General features: G+C 37.3%; 1 long non-coding RNA gene across 1 annotated transcript; it reads left to right on the forward strand.

The window, feature by feature from the left end:
• LOC110270617 lies at window positions 451–10,944 on the forward strand. The gene is made up of 3 exons (XR_002360256.1): window positions 451–460; window positions 9,291–9,294; window positions 10,814–10,944. It is a non-coding gene; the product is annotated as an uncharacterized LOC110270617 (long non-coding RNA).

Below are 15,972 nucleotides of genomic sequence, written 5' to 3' on the forward strand. Positions count from 1 at the left end.
AATTCATTAATCTTATCCTTATGTATGCATAAATCTTTTAGAAACTTTGCATATTTAGGTACCTGCTGAATGACATCAAAAAAGGAAACAGTTACCTCAACCTTTTTGAATATTTCTACCATTTTGGGGTCAAGTTCCATCTGCTTTCTCGGCTTCCTTGCAAGTTGTGGGAATGGGATAGGAAGGAAGTTACTTGTAGCCTCTGCATCCTTTGGTGTTTCATTCTGTGGTTGAGCTGCTTCTTCTTCAACTATGTTTTGTATGTCCTCTTCCTCTTCAGCATCTTCCACTTCCACCACATCCTCAGCTGGGACGTGTTCTGGTGAGCTTGGCTCCTCCTGGTTCCTCTCCTGAAATGTGGTTCCAGACCTTAAAGTGATGGCATTGATGCCACCTTTGGGATTAGGTAGGGGTTGAGAAGGAATTTCACTGGAGCTTGAAGGTTGATTGGTGGAATTAGGTGATGAATCTAACCGGGAGACGAGAGCTTGTAAAGTGGTTGTCAGACCATTTAAAGTAGAGTTCAGCTGCGTCTTCATGTCTTGTTGTCCTTGTGCAAGAGAACAGAGCATCTCGTCATTTGATGAGAAATTGGAATAAGTGATCTGAGGAACTTGTTGTTGGTTGTGCTGGGGTCCTTGGGACTGTCTTAGGTGAGGTGCTCTGTAAGGTTGGTTCTGATTCTGCTGTCTGTTGTTGTTATTGTTATTCCACCTCTGGTTTCCATTGTTATCTTTGTCTCTTCTGTTATAGTTGTCCCTCCAACTATGGTTAGAATTATCTCTCCAACCTTGGTTGGAGTTGTCCTGCCATCCGTGGTTATACTTGCCACCTTGGTTGTAGTTTTCACCTTGTTAATTGTATCCTTGATTCGGACGGTCCTAGAAGTTGTGAGTGGCTACCACAATATTGTCTTCCTGTTGGAGCTGCGGACATTTGTCAGTATAATGACTATAATCAGTACAGATCCCGCATACTCTTTGTGGAACCAATTGTTGGCTGTGTTGTGGTGGGAGAGGCTGAGCTTGTTGTGCTTGTTGTTGATTTAACTGCATCTGTTTCAGTAGGTTGGTCATTTCACATATACTCTGGGTAAGAGCAGTAATTTCAATGCCATAGGAAACATCTACAACAGCTTTTGAATGGCTGCACCTTTGCCTGTGATTCCTAGTGGACTCAGCTAAGTCACTGATCAGTTGCCAGGCTTCATCTTCGGTCTTGTACTTTTTCATAGAACCATTACTAGCACCATTCAGTGTAGTCTTATCCTTGGGTTCATACCTTGAGTGAAGTAGCTGATCAACACTAGTCTGTCAATCATGTGATGGGGGTATGCGTCTAGAAGGTTCTTAAAATGCTCCCAGTACTCATAGAGAGTATCCGAGTCACCTTGAACAATGCAGGAGATTTCTTTTCTCAGTCTATCTGTGACTTCAGATGGAAAATATTTTTCCAAAAATTCTCTCCTGAGCGTATCCCAGTTAGTAACAGTCGCTTCAGGTTGAGCGTAGTACCATTCCCTCGCCTTTCCCTCAAGAGAAAACGGGAAGGCGGTTAACAGAATAGAAGTTTTATCTGCACCATGACGCCTAACAGTAGAACATGCTGTCTGGAAATCCCTAAGGTGCTTGATAGGCTCCTGAGCAGGTAAGCCATGAAACACGGGCATCAAGTTGATTAGTGCAGTTTTCAGTTCAAAATCTGCAGCCAGATTTGGATGACGCACTTGATACGGTTGCATTGTAAAATATGGGGCTCCAGCTTCCTGGAGAGTAATCCTCCTAGGTTCTACCATGTTACCTGCACGTGAATCAACTGGATCAGTATAGAATACGTTGTGAGTATAGTTCTTAATCAGCTAAGGTCTGCCTTGTCAATTTAGAAAAGTTGTCACAAATTTTAGAAATAAAAATACTGGGAGTATGAGTCCCAAGTCGTCTCCCAACGAGTTGCAGAAAAGGGTGCTAATTTATTAATCACTAATTTTAAAGAAAGTTTGAGCTGGATAATGAGCAATTTAAAATAACTATAAATTAAAGAAATAAACTAAGAATTATTATTAATATTAAAAGGCCTTGACTGGGGGAATGATTAATTGGAAGTTCTATCCTTGTTGGAATCTTCTCTAGTGTAGTGTAAAGAGGTTGTTGTTTTCACTTAGTTAACCCTTACTAAATAAAGAAAAGTCAAGTAATTGAGCTAACTCTTATCCGCAAATCCTAGTCCTCTCCCTTGAGAAGGTCTAGCGTTAGTAGATACAGAATTAGCCAACAACATCCAATTTGACTAAGCACTTGAGCATTCCAACTCAAGTGTCTCCTTTTAACCAACCCCCATGTCAAGTAGAAAATCTACTCCATTGACATGGATTTAATACTCATAAAAATATAAGAAGACATAATAAATTAAATAAAATAAAATAGAGAATTAAAATTAATTAAAAGTAAGAGTAACTCTATATATTAATAAATTCAAAATGCAACATACTTATTTGAATAGGGTCAATGATCAACTAAAAAGAGTAAAGGAATAAGGAAACAAACTAAAGTAGTAACTTCAACGGAGGTAATGACTCTTCAACATCCAAAATCCAAAGCAAAAGCATAAACTATCAATGTAAAGCTAATCTAGATTCAGATCTAAAACTAAAAGTAATCCTAATATCAATGTATCTGAATATGTGTGGATGCGTATTGAGTCTCTGCATGTTCTCTAGCTTTAATCTGTGTTTCTGGGCCGAAAACTGGGTCAAAACACAGCCCAAAATTGCCCCAGCATTCTGTTATTTCTGCAGATCACGCAAGTCACGCGTACGCGTCGTCCAATCGTTCGCGTCATTTAGCGATTTTCCTTGTCACGTGTACGCGTCGTCCACGCGTTCGCGTCATTCGTGCAGACTCCAATCCATGCGTACGCGTCAGGCACACGTTTGCGTCGCTGCGATTTCTTCATTTCACGCGCTCGCGTGAGCCATGCGCTCGCATCAGTGTTCGCTGGTCATCTCCTTAGTTTCTTGTGTTCATTCCATTTTTGCAAGCTTCCTCTCCATTCTCTGAGCCATTCCTGCCCTGTGAAGCCTGAAACACTTAACACACGAATCACGGCATCGAATGGTATAAAGGAGAGTTAAAATGTACTAATTAAAAGTTTCTAGGAAGCAAGTTTTCAACCATAGAACTCAACTAGGAAGGAATTATAAAATCATGCAATTCATATGAATAAGTAGGTAATGGCTTGATAAAAACTACTCAATTAAACACAATATAAATCATAAAATGGTTTATCAGATTCTCAGGGTCATAGGCTTCTTCTTCAGAGGAAGCTTCCTTAGTACTGCATGTTGCAGCTTGCATTCCAGACAGACTCTGAGAAATCATATTGATTTGCTGAGTTAATATTTTATTCTAAGCCAATATTTCATTCAGAGTATCAATTTTAAGAACTCCTTTCTTCTGAGTTGTCCCATTATTTACAGGATTACTTTCAGAAGTGTACATGAACTGGTTATTTGCAACCATTTCAATGAGTTCTTGGGCTTCTGCAGGCGTCTTCTTCAGATGAAGAGATCTTCCAGCAGAGTGGTCCAATGACATCTTGGACAATTCAGACAGACCATCATAGAATATACATATGATGCTCCATTCTGAAAACATGTCAGAAGGACACCTTCTGATCAATTGCTTGTATCTTTCCCAAGCTTTATATAGGGATTCACCTTCCTTCTGTCTGAAGGTTTGGACTTCCACTCTAAGCTTGCTCAACTTTTGAGGTGAAAAGAACTTGGCCAAGAAATCATTGACCAACTTTTTCCAAGAGTTCAGGTTATCTTTAGGTTGTGAGTCCAACCATGTCCTAGCTCTGTCTCTTACAGCAAACGGGAAAAGCATAAGTCTGTAGACCTCAGGATTAACCTCATTGGTCTTAACAGTGTCACAGATTTGCAAGAATTCAGCTAAGAACTGATGAGGATCTTCCAATGGAAGTCCATGAAACTTGCAATTCTGCTACATCAAAGAAACTAATTGAGGCTTAAGCTCAAATTTGTTTGCTCCAATTGCAGGAATTGAGATGCTCCTTCCACAGAAGTCAGAAGAGGGTGCAATAAAGTCACCAAGCATCTTCCTTGCATCTCCACCATTGTTGTTGGGTTCGGCCATCTCTTCTTCTTTTTCAAAAAGTTATGTCAGGTCCTCTCCAGAGTTTTGTGTCTTAGCTTCTCTTAGCTTCCTCTTTAGAGTCCTTTCAGGTTCCGGATCAGCTTCAATAAGAATGTTCTTATCCTTGCTCCTGCTCATATGAAAAAGAAGAGAACAGAGAAGAATAGGAATCCTCTATGTCACAGTATAGAGATTCCTTTATGTGAGTAGAATAATAGAAGAGTAGAATGAAGAAGAGAGAAGATGAAGAATTTGAACACAGAAAGGGAGGAAGGGTTCGAATTATAAGAACAAGAGAAGTGTTAGTAAACAAATAAATAAATAGAAAGAGATGAGAGAGAGAGAATTCGAATTTTAAATTAAAATAAAAGGAAAATATTTTTGTTTTATTTTAATTAACGGTTAGTATTCGAAAATTAAGAGAAGAAATAAAATAAGATTTGAAAACTAAATGAATTAATTAAATACAAAGAGATTTTTGAAAATTCGTTAGTGATTTTCGAAAATTGGAGAGAGAAAAGCAGTTAGGTTGTTTTGAAAAAGATATGATTGAACTAGAAAACTTTTAAAATCAAACAAAAATTTAAGTAGTTAATTGAAAAAGATTTAAAAATCAATTTTGAAAAGATAAGAAGTTAGAAAAAGATTTTGAAATTAAGTTTTGAAAAAGATATGATTGAAATTTATTTTGAAAAATATTTGAAAAGAAAATTAAAAAGATTTGATTTTTGAAATTAAAGTTAATTACTTGACTAATAAAAAACTAAGAGATATGATTTTAGAATTTAAAGATTGATCCTTTCTTAATAGGCAAGTAGCAACTTGAAAATTTTTTAATCTAAACATTAATTGTTAGCATTAATTCGAAAATATGAAATAAAAATAAGAAAAAGATTTTGAAAATTAATTTTTGAAAATTTTCGAAAAAAAAATGAAAAAGATTTGATTTTTGAAAAAGTTTTGAAAAAGATAGAATTTTTAATTTGAAATTTTGACTTGACTCATAAGAAAAAATTAAATTTTAAAACCTTTTGACTAAATCAATCAAAATTTCGAAAGTTATGAGAAGAATAAGGGAAAGATATATTTTTTTTTTTTTGAATTTTAATGAGGAGAGAGAAAAACAACTAAATGATGCAAAACATAAAAATTATTAATCAAAACAAGAAAAATATGCAAGAACACTTTGAATGTCAAGATGAACACCAAGAACACTTTGAAGATCATGATGAACATCAAGAACATATTTTTGAAAAATGTTTTTAAGAAAAGAGAAACATGCAAGACACCAAACTTAGAAATTTTTAAACTTTAGACACTAATAGTTCAAGAATGCATATGAAAAACAAGAAAAGACACAAAACAAGAAAAATTTAAAGATCAAACAAAGAAATTCATCAAGAACAACTTGAAGATCATGAAGAACAAAACTCAATGCATGAATTTTTGAAAATTTTTTTAAGAAAAGTTAGAACATAGAATTTACACCAAACTTAAAATTTGACACTAGACTCAAACAAGAAACACAAAATTTTTTTTAGTTTTTATGATTTTATTTTTTTTTTCAAAAATTAATTTGGAAAAAGAAAATAAAAAGATACAAAATTTTTAATAAGAATTCCAGGAATCATGCAATGTTAGTCTAAAGCTTCGGTCCAAAAATTTAGACATGGCTTAATAGCCAGCCAAGCTTTATGTAAAAGCTTCGGTCCAAAAGATTAGACATGGCCAATGGCCAGCCAAGCTTTAGCAGAGCATTACATACAACAGCCATATTGATGGGAATCAAAAAGCTCTTGCAATGATAAGTGGAAGCCTCGATCCAAAAGAATTTAGACATGGCTTGACAACCAGCCAGACTTCAATAGATCATGATGAAACTTTAGAAATCATTCTTAAAAATTCTGAAAAACAAAATAAAATATTTTTTTTTGAATTTTTTTCGAGAATAAAAATAAAATAAAATTATCTAATCTGAGCAACAAGATGAACCGTCAGTTGTCCAAACTCGAACAATCCCCGGCAACGGCGCCAAAAACTTGGTACGCAAAATTGTGATTATTCATTACCTGGCTATAGCGCCAAAAACTTAGTGTGGGAGAACGTGATTTCAAGACTTCTTCACAATTCCGTGTAACTGACCAGCAATTGCACTGGGTCATCAAAGTAATAAACCTTACGTGAGTAAGAGTCGATCCCACGGAGATTGTCGGCTTGAAGCAAGCTATGGTCATCCTTGTAAATCTCAGTCAGGCGGATTCAAATGGTTATAAGGTTTTGATAATTAAAATATAAATAAAACAAAAAATAAAATAGAGATACTTATGTAATTCATTGGTGGGAATTTCAGATAAGCGTTTGAAGATGCTTTGTTGCTTCTGAACTTCTGCTTTCCTACTGCCTTCTTCCAACCATGCGTTACCTCCTTCCATTGTAAGCTGTATGATTCTCTCGGATGAAAACAAATCCATATGTGCTGTCACCGCACGGCTAATCATATGTCGGTGTGTGCTTGGGCTAAGCATTGAGCTTTACACGTGCATAGGCTGTTCCTGGAGTTAAACGCCAGCTTTGGTGCCAGTTTGGGCGTTTAACTCCAATTCTGGTGCCAGTTTGGGGGTTTTACGCTAAGATGTTTTAGGCTGACTTTGAACGCCAGTTTGGGCCATCAAATATCGGGCAAAGTATAAACTATTATATATTTCTGGAAAGCCCAGGATGTCTACTTTTCAACGCAATTGAGAGCGCACCAATTGGGCTTCTGTAGCTCAAGAAAATCCATTTCGAATGCAGTAGGGTCAGAATCCAACAGCATCTGCAGTCCTTTTTTAGCCTCTGAATCAGATTTTTGCTCAAGTCCCTCAATTTCAGCCAGAAAATACCTGAAATCACAGAAAAATACACAAACTCTTAGTAAAGTCCAGAAATGTGATTTTTGAATAAAAACTAATAAAAATATAATAAAAAGTAACTAAAACATACTAAAAACTATGTAAAAACAATGCCAAAAAAGGTATAAATTATCCGCTCATCAACGCGCACGCGCAGAAGTAATTTCACGTAAGAGACATGCACGCGTACATGCCACGTATGCACGGGTGAAGAAATAGCCAATCGACGCGCACGCGCACATGGCGCGTACGCGCCGATACTAGCACGTGACTCACTTAAAGTCAAAATACTGGGGGCGATTTCTGAGCTGCCCAGGCCCAAATCCAACTTGTTTCTGAGTGTATTTCATGTAGAATTGAAGTCCAAGCAAAGGGGGAGCAATTAGTTAGTCAACATGAACCTTTAGTTAGTTTTCTAGAGAGAGAAGCTCCCTCTTCTCTCTAGAATTAGGTTAGGATTAGGTTAAATTGTCTAGGATCTTGAATTAATTACTTGATTTCATCTTGTTTCTTTTACAATTTCTCAATTCTACGTCTTGATTTCCTTAGTTGCAATGTTAATTTCTCATTTTGCTCTCTTGTATGTTGATGAACATTGTTAGATCTAATTTTCTTTTGATGCAATTTCATGTTTCTATGTTTCTTTTATGTTGATCTTGCTTGCTATTATTGATTTCTCGCTTATGATAGTTATGGGTTTCCTTAATTTTAGCATTTTGTGATGTTTATTTTTTTTGCACATTAGGTGTTTGATATAATGCTTCCTATAGTTTTTGAGTAGTTCTCTTGACCCTTGGCCTAGGCTAAGGGGATTGAGTGATCTTGAGTCCTTGGGCTTCATTGAATTGGTAATTCTAGAACCCTTGGAGATCAATTTGATAACCATTTACTCTAGCCTACTACTAAGTTAATTATTAGCTAGGTTGGGACTTATGGATTGATGTTGATCAAGCCATTTGACGTACTCCAAGCCTAGGAGTAGACATTACGTACTTAAGGCTTTAGTGAGTAGACCTAATGAGCTCGGTTCCTCATAATTATCAATAATTGAATTGTTGACAAGGATAGTGATCTCAATTACCTAAGTCTTAGCCAAGAGTCCTTTATCTTGCTTCCTTTAATTACTTGCTTGATTTACGCGTTTTGTCATTTAAATTCTTGCTCATTTAATTTCTTGCCCTCTTATTAATCAAACGCCCCTTGCATTCTCATAGCCAATAATTGACCACTTCATTGCAATCTTCGTGAGACGACCCGGAGTTTAAATACTTCGGTTAATTCTTATTTGGGGTTTGTTACTTGTGACAACCAAAATTTTTTATTGGGAGGATTGTTTGTTGGTGTAGAACTATACTTGCAACGAGAATTCATTTTGTGTGAAATTCTATACCGACACGACAATTTTCTCGTTATCAAGGGCGTCTTTTAGGTCGAAGCAGTCTTGAGTCTTGTGTTTGTATCTTCTGTGATAGTCGTAGTATAGGCTTTTGTTCCGTTCTTTCAACTGTAGGGCTTTCAGGAAGATACCTCGCTCTGCTATAGGGTGATAAATCTCTGTGATTGAGGTCGGTAGGGATGTAGTTCGTGAACTTCCCCACCCTAAGCAGCCGGTTGGGGACGGTGGATTTGAAGTACCCCTTGGGTTATCTTTGGGCGGTGGGTTACCTCGAGGTGTCGTGTTGCCGTGCAGCCATTAATTCGCAGTCACGACTTGTCTTATCTCTTCATCATTTATGTACTCCCTTGCAATGTTCTAGATTTCATGCATAGTCCAAACTGGTTTAGTAGTGAGGTGCTTACGGAAATCTTCATTCATGAGCCCATTGGTCAGGCAAAGACTAGCCACAGAGTTCGTGATCCCGTCGACCGTTAGGCACTCGTCGTTGAACTTGTTGAGGTATTTCCTTATGGGTTTGTCTTGTCATTGCGTGACTCCGAGCAGACTAATCGGATGCTTTGCCTTTGTGATCCTGGTGGTGAATTGCGCCATGAATTTTTTGGAGACGTCGTCAAAACTGGCTATCGAGCTGTTTGGGAGGGCATTGAACAACTTAATTGTGGGGCCGACTAGGGTTATCGAAAAGGCCTGACAGTCGGCTATGGTTACCGGAAAAGCTCGATATCAAACTGGGTCGGAAGCTCCTTCTAAGTTCATCCTACCCTCGAAGGCCGTGAGGTGCTCTTGTGGGTCCTTTATCCCATCGTACTTCATGTCGGTCGGCTTGTCGAACCCTTTCGATAGTTTGGTGTTGAGGATTCTCTCAGTGAACGGGGTGGCTCCCATTATCACAAGTTCACTCCATCCTCATTTAGAATCTCTTCGGTGCATTTGTCGTCGTTGCACCGGCATTTGTGCTCCCGGGAAACGCTACAATTATGGCGTTTGCCGTGGTGTCAGTCGGGTGATATCTGTAACACCCTATCACACAGAGCTTTACACCTATGACGTAAATCAGAAGTGGCAAGGCACTACGACCTCTAAAAGTAAATACATATATATAATAGTAGAAAGAATATAATAAACTAGGAGCATATATATATATATATATATATAATTGAAGGAAATTGTAACTAGGAGACTTGAAAAAAGAGCTAAGCAAAAACGTAATAGAAACCCACGTCACACTCGTATGGATAACGTTATACGGATATAAAGATTGAGAGAAAGGATAAGCTTATACATATATATAGAACAGAATTTCAAAAGATACGGATATCAAGCCCCAGACTTGACCTGGGAAGCTAAGGCCTGCCGAAGAATATACATACTAGGGGTATTCAAAACCGATTTGGACCGATCTAAACCGATCAATCAAACCGAATAAACCAAAAACCGAACAAACCAAAAACCGAAAATAAAAAAAATAAAAATAAATTTTGTTGTTTTTATTGTGGNNCCCAAAAGACCCCAAACGTGACTCCTGTGTCCTCAGTCCTCACTCGTGACCTAAGTCACCTAACGCCCTCACCCCCAAACGTAAACCTAGCTTCTCTCCCTCTCTTCTCTCAGTCTCGTTCTATGCTGCTCTCAGGCTCTTCTCGAAGCCTTTTATTCTTCCCAATTCCCACTACCACCAACACCGAAGCCTTCCTCCCAGCGAGCACCGACCCAACAGCGTTCTTTCCAGTAACGCCAATGAGCACTGACCCAGCAACATTCTTCCTAGCAGCGCCAAGCCGCCGACCACCGAAGCCTTCTTCCCACCGAGCCACCCAGCATAGCACCAGCCAGCAGCGTTTTAACTTAACCCATAATACAGGACAGCACAGAACCAACCACCGAGCCACCCAGCCGCCGATTCAACTGAGATATGGAGCCCGAGCCTCTGAGTCAGGTATGTATTTAAGTAATTTGACTAATTTCTGTTCAATAAATCAATAATCATTGATGGATTGCTGCTGGTTGTTGTTAACTTGTTAATCAATAAATCAATAATTTCAGTTTCATTGTTCTATATATTTGTTGTTTGATTGTTGATTATTGTTCATTGCTGATTGTTGTTCATTATTTTGTTGTTATTTTTTGAAATTGCTAGTAATTACTATTGTTGTTCATCGTTCATGGTTGATTGTTATTCATTGTTCATTGTTGATTGTTGGTTGTTGTTTATTGTTCATTACTGATTTTTTAATTATTTGTTCATTACTGATTCTTTGAAATTGTTAGCAATTAGGTTGATGAAGGTAGCTATTTTGAAAAATAGGTCAATGTTGTTCTTTTTTCCCCTTATAATATTTGAAAAAAAAAACTACTTTCTGTTTCAGGTTGGGGAGATTATTAGCAAATTTGAGAAGAAGGGATTTTACTTGAAAGGTAACTTCTTTTTTTTTTGTTACTACTTAACATATGTGCTAACAATTTAGCTTAGAAACTCCAAAAATTGCTAGTAATTACAAAGCCTTTCTTTAATGGATTGGTCTAATATATTATCTCTGGTTCTATTGTTGCCATGGTCTGAAAAGGTAAAGGTGTTGTTGCAACTGGCCGAAAGTTGATTGGAGCAACAAACCCCTTGGCATCTGAGCCTGGAACTATTCATGGTGGTCTTGCATCGAATGTGCTTTCTATAGATCTTGCCATTCATGGTAACTATTTACTTAAACTTATCTCAATCTAACAGCATAGTTTCGAATGTGCTTTCCATAGATCTTGATCGTAAGTCTGTTAAGTAAATTTTAGGTTGACAAGTAAAATGGTTAATGTTATAATCTTGTTTTTGAAATAATTCTTCAAATTAATCATAAAATCAAGTTCACTTTAAAAAAAGGTTGTAGTGGTCTATGTGTGTAGACCCTTTCTGATTGGAGTATTAGACATGTCAATGGTAGAATTTTAACATTGTTTGATAAGGTAGTCCCTAGAATGGATCCTAAGAGATGATGGTGAAGATTCACCTGTGACATGATCAAGTGCTTTTTTCAATTATTATTGTTTTTATTATGTAACTGTCTTTTCATTTCAGGTAGGTTTGCTTAAAGAAGTTTCATTGTTTTGTTGGGGAGGACACCAAGACGTGGCTATCTGTTGCTAGAAATTTGTTTTTATTTTTGTTGTGTTGACTATTGAACCTTTAAACTTCTTTAATTGTCGTATTTTAATTTCTTTTGTCGTTGAATTTTATTGAATCAAGACTTTTGTTAGTTATGGTGTACTTGTTATATATATATTCCCAAAAACAGAAAATCGACAACCTGTTTCTCCCAGTGAACCTCTAAGAGGGACAAACACAACATATACAAGGTGGAAAATCTATATACATATATAAACATAAACAAATTACAACACTAACTCCCAAGAGTTCTTCGCTTCCACAGAGTCTCTAGAATGCTTAGTGTGGTGCCTCGCGTCCTGCATCTGAAAACAACAGTATATGTATAGGGTGAGAACCGGGAGTTCTCAGCATGGTAATGGTGCCCACATAAATAATATATAAGATCCCGATAAAGCCAGAGGCAATCCTAGAACTCCAACACTCAAATTTAAAACTTAGAGTTATAATTTAAAATCATGAACAAGGTAGGTTATCTAAGGCATTTAGGTTCTAATCCAATCCTAACTTAACCCCTCAATTCTCACTTTCCTCCAATCCTCCAAAATACCGGTGGAACTGCCATCATCACTCCTCCGCCAGACAAGGAACCTCTCAGTTGCACAGACATACAATGCAAACAAAGAAAACACAGATAGAATACAGTTACGGCCAGTAGAACATATAGCAAATAAGCATAGATATTCAAATAGGCAAACCCAAGTAATGCAAACTCAAACAAGACAAACAAATGCATATGATGTATGCCTTTTCTACTGGCCGTGAGCTCACATGTCAATTATACTGCCAAAACTCGAGACATTCCAGTAGCTAACCCGGATGCTGTCTCTCATCTGTGCATCTCCAGGAGGCATAACATCGGGGGATTAGTGCCCTACCACCTTCCCCTAGTGAGGCAGTGCCATACCGATCGAGGGATTAATGCTCTACCACCTTGCAGACAGAGAGAGAGAGAGAGAGAGAATATGAGAGAAAATGTTGGGAGATTAGTACCATACCACCTTCCTCACATCCCATACAACACAATCACAAGGAATGTGGGGGAATAAATCGAGGGATTAGTGCCCTACCACCTTCCCCACATCCAACACATCACAATCACAGAGAATTCGGGGGAAAAAGATCGAGGGATTAGCGCCCTACCGCCTTCCCCACATCCAACTCATTAATATCATCATTTCCATTAATTATGTCTCATTTGTTTCTCATAAATTCATACATTTTTGCACTTTCTCAAATATTTCATATCAAACCATTTCATCATTCAAATTATATATCACCTTATTCACCCTTCTCAATTCAATTCCTCCACTTCACAACCCTCCTCCATGGGTTCACTCTATTTTCTAAACTTAAAGACTAGGTATCGGACCATAGAGGGTAGCTACAGAGGTTTAGAAAGCTAGAGGATTGAATTTAACATTTAAAAATCTCATTTTTGGCTAAAACAGGGGGCTTGTGTACTCGAGACTATGTTCGCATACGCGGAGTTTCAAAACAGGGGGAGTGCTCGCGTCGCGTGTGTACTCTCGCGTACGCGAATTTTCAAAGTTGGGTTTCGTGTACACGGGCCTTACCCCGCGTACGCGAGATTGCAAAACAGTGAGCATAGCTCGCATCACGCGTGCAAGTCGCATACGCGACACTCCCTTTTGTTCCAAAAGCTATTAAGTTATTAAAAATCAGTTTTATACACCTAACTTTCGACGTTCATAAATTTATTTACAAAACTTCGATTTTTACAAACTTTAAATTGTTTTGAAACTCTTGAGATTATCTTTAATTTGAAATAAATTTCATTCAAATCCAAAATTCGAGTCTTAAGTTATGATCCACCGAAATTCGTTAAAAATCTATTTTTATCAAAAGAGTTCAAAACCAAAGTTCACACATTAAAACAAGTTTAAATACACTTAAAACAATTCCCTAACTATTTCATTCCTTCCACAACCTCCCAATACTCAATTTTATTAATTTTCTCCCCACAATAAATAGCCAACAACAACACAATTCATTAATAATTCATAGCATCACATCTCCACATTCATTGCTCAAACTCATAATTCTCATCATCATACACGTTCTGCATCACAACCTCACCAACCATCATCAAGACTCACATTACATCATTATTATCAATAATTTTTCATATAATTAACACACGCACGCACGCACGCACGCATTAACTCCATCACACACACACACACACACACACACACATTAACTCCATCATACATATCATGCATCAACTTTATATATACACTTTACCCACACTACTCATCACACTCATAGGTAATATAATCCATCAAGTTCAACAATTCAATACATTCAAGCTTAACCTATGGTCATCTAACCTAAGTTTTCACGCAACATTATATATTATCTACGAGAAACCCAAATCATACCTTGGCTAATTTCTCCCTAATGTCGAAGCACCTTAATTATGTCTGTTTCAACAACGCTCAAGGTCCCAAATGTACACCAATCAGAAAACCCAACCTCTAAGCTCAAACTCAAGCTTCTAACTTCATCAATTTGGTTCTAATTCACATATATACAATCTAATTCCACAAAAACATTACTAAAATCAATATGGGGTTTGCTAATTTAACAATTTCACAAGGGTTAGAGATTTCTCACCTTATCCACGAGTCAAACAGGCAAAAATCCAGTGATTACCTGCTGCTAGAGTTCACCTACAAAATCATTCAATTTTTCAATACCAAAAACCTAAGATTTCGAAACTGGAAAGGGGAGAACTAGGCATGAAATCTCAAATTTCTTACCAAATTGTTCGATAGATTTTGTAGAGAATTCCTAGACGAATGCGTGACCGTTGAAGGCTTGTCAATCAGAGCTCCAAATTGAAAGTTACGTGGAAATAAAATTTGGAAGAGGTTAGAGATTTCTCTTCTTGTGCTCCTTCCCTTCAGTGTGATTTAATGTGATTTGGGGAAGAATATGCATGTTTTCGGTTTTTATATAATGGGCCTTGGGCCCGGTCCAACCAGTTTGGCCGTTTGCCCGATTTTGGGCCAAAACTTTTAAAATTAGTGTTAAAATTCATATTTTAATTATTTCTACTTCATTACATACTATAAGATTTAATTTTTTAATTTCTTTAAATAATAATTAATTTATTAGCTAATTATTTATTAATTACCTGGGGTTTACAATCTCTCTTTCGCGACAAGCTCCTGGAGGTTGCTTAGCTCACATACTTCAGCTGGTATCACTCTTTGGAAGACACTCGGCCTTCTAAAGTTTGTAGCCTTTGATAGAGTTCTTGAATTATTCGAATCGCCTTTTCTCCCAGGTCGTCGGTTGCTCTGGCCTTGCCAGATTGGTGGTCATCTTCTCGCAGTTGTTGCCTGCCGAGGGTTGGCTGGACTTGTACGTCGCTAATTTTCCTCCTGCAGGTTGGTGGGCGAATGTCATTATGTGGTTCGTGCATTGGGTTTGGTGGGTTTGGCTCATGGTGATGGCTTGAAGACTGCCCTTCGAATTACTCTATCATGCTGCCAAGACTTGGCGAATCCCACAGATGACACCAATGTACAAAACGTCACTGGTACGGGTTTTGAATAGGATCGGAGACTCGCCGGTCTTTGATGGTGACAAAATTGGACTTCTAGAGCGACCAATGGTGGTACTTGCAAAGACACTCTGACGCTCAAGTCAGAATAGATCTGAGAGGTGCAGGTGAGGGTTAGGAATGTGTAACGTACTTGAGGGAGTCCTTGACCCCTTTTATATAGTTTGAAGTTGTTATCTTATCTTATCTTGTTGGCTAAAATAAGAAAAGTATTTGAATTTGAATATTGATTAGGAGTTCGTAATTATCTAACCAGTCTGGGTCGCAGTAATAACTCAGACCCGGATAATCAAATCGTGGCTGCTCTGATAAAAAAAAAACCCAAAAATTAGATTCAGAACATAAATAAATTGGCAAAATTATTCATGACATATGTATGTGAACACACACTCCAACTAATACACACAAATTTTAATAACTTGCATACATAACCAAAACCATTGCTTTCCTCAATCAAGTTCTTCAACTTTTTAAAGATGTTGAATCTAAACTTGGTTGCTTCCACTATAATGTTGATAATCATCACACATGGTACATTAATCTAATTTAATTTGGACTAGCTTCGAATGTCAAAATTTGCAACGAAAAATCTTTTAAGTTCGAACTTCCTTCATTTCCAACTCACAGATAATAAGTAAAAAATGATTTTGAAGACGGATTGCTCTCGAACCCAATTACATAATAACACTCATTATTGGGTTGGATCTCTTACTATTCTTTTGAAAAGTGATCTTTACATAAAATGTATAAATAAAAAAATAATTAAATAATAAAGGATA

This window comes from Arachis ipaensis, chromosome B04, assembly GCF_000816755.2.
Source record: "Arachis ipaensis cultivar K30076 chromosome B04, Araip1.1, whole genome shotgun sequence".
NCBI lineage: Eukaryota > Viridiplantae > Streptophyta > Magnoliopsida > Fabales > Fabaceae > Arachis > Arachis ipaensis.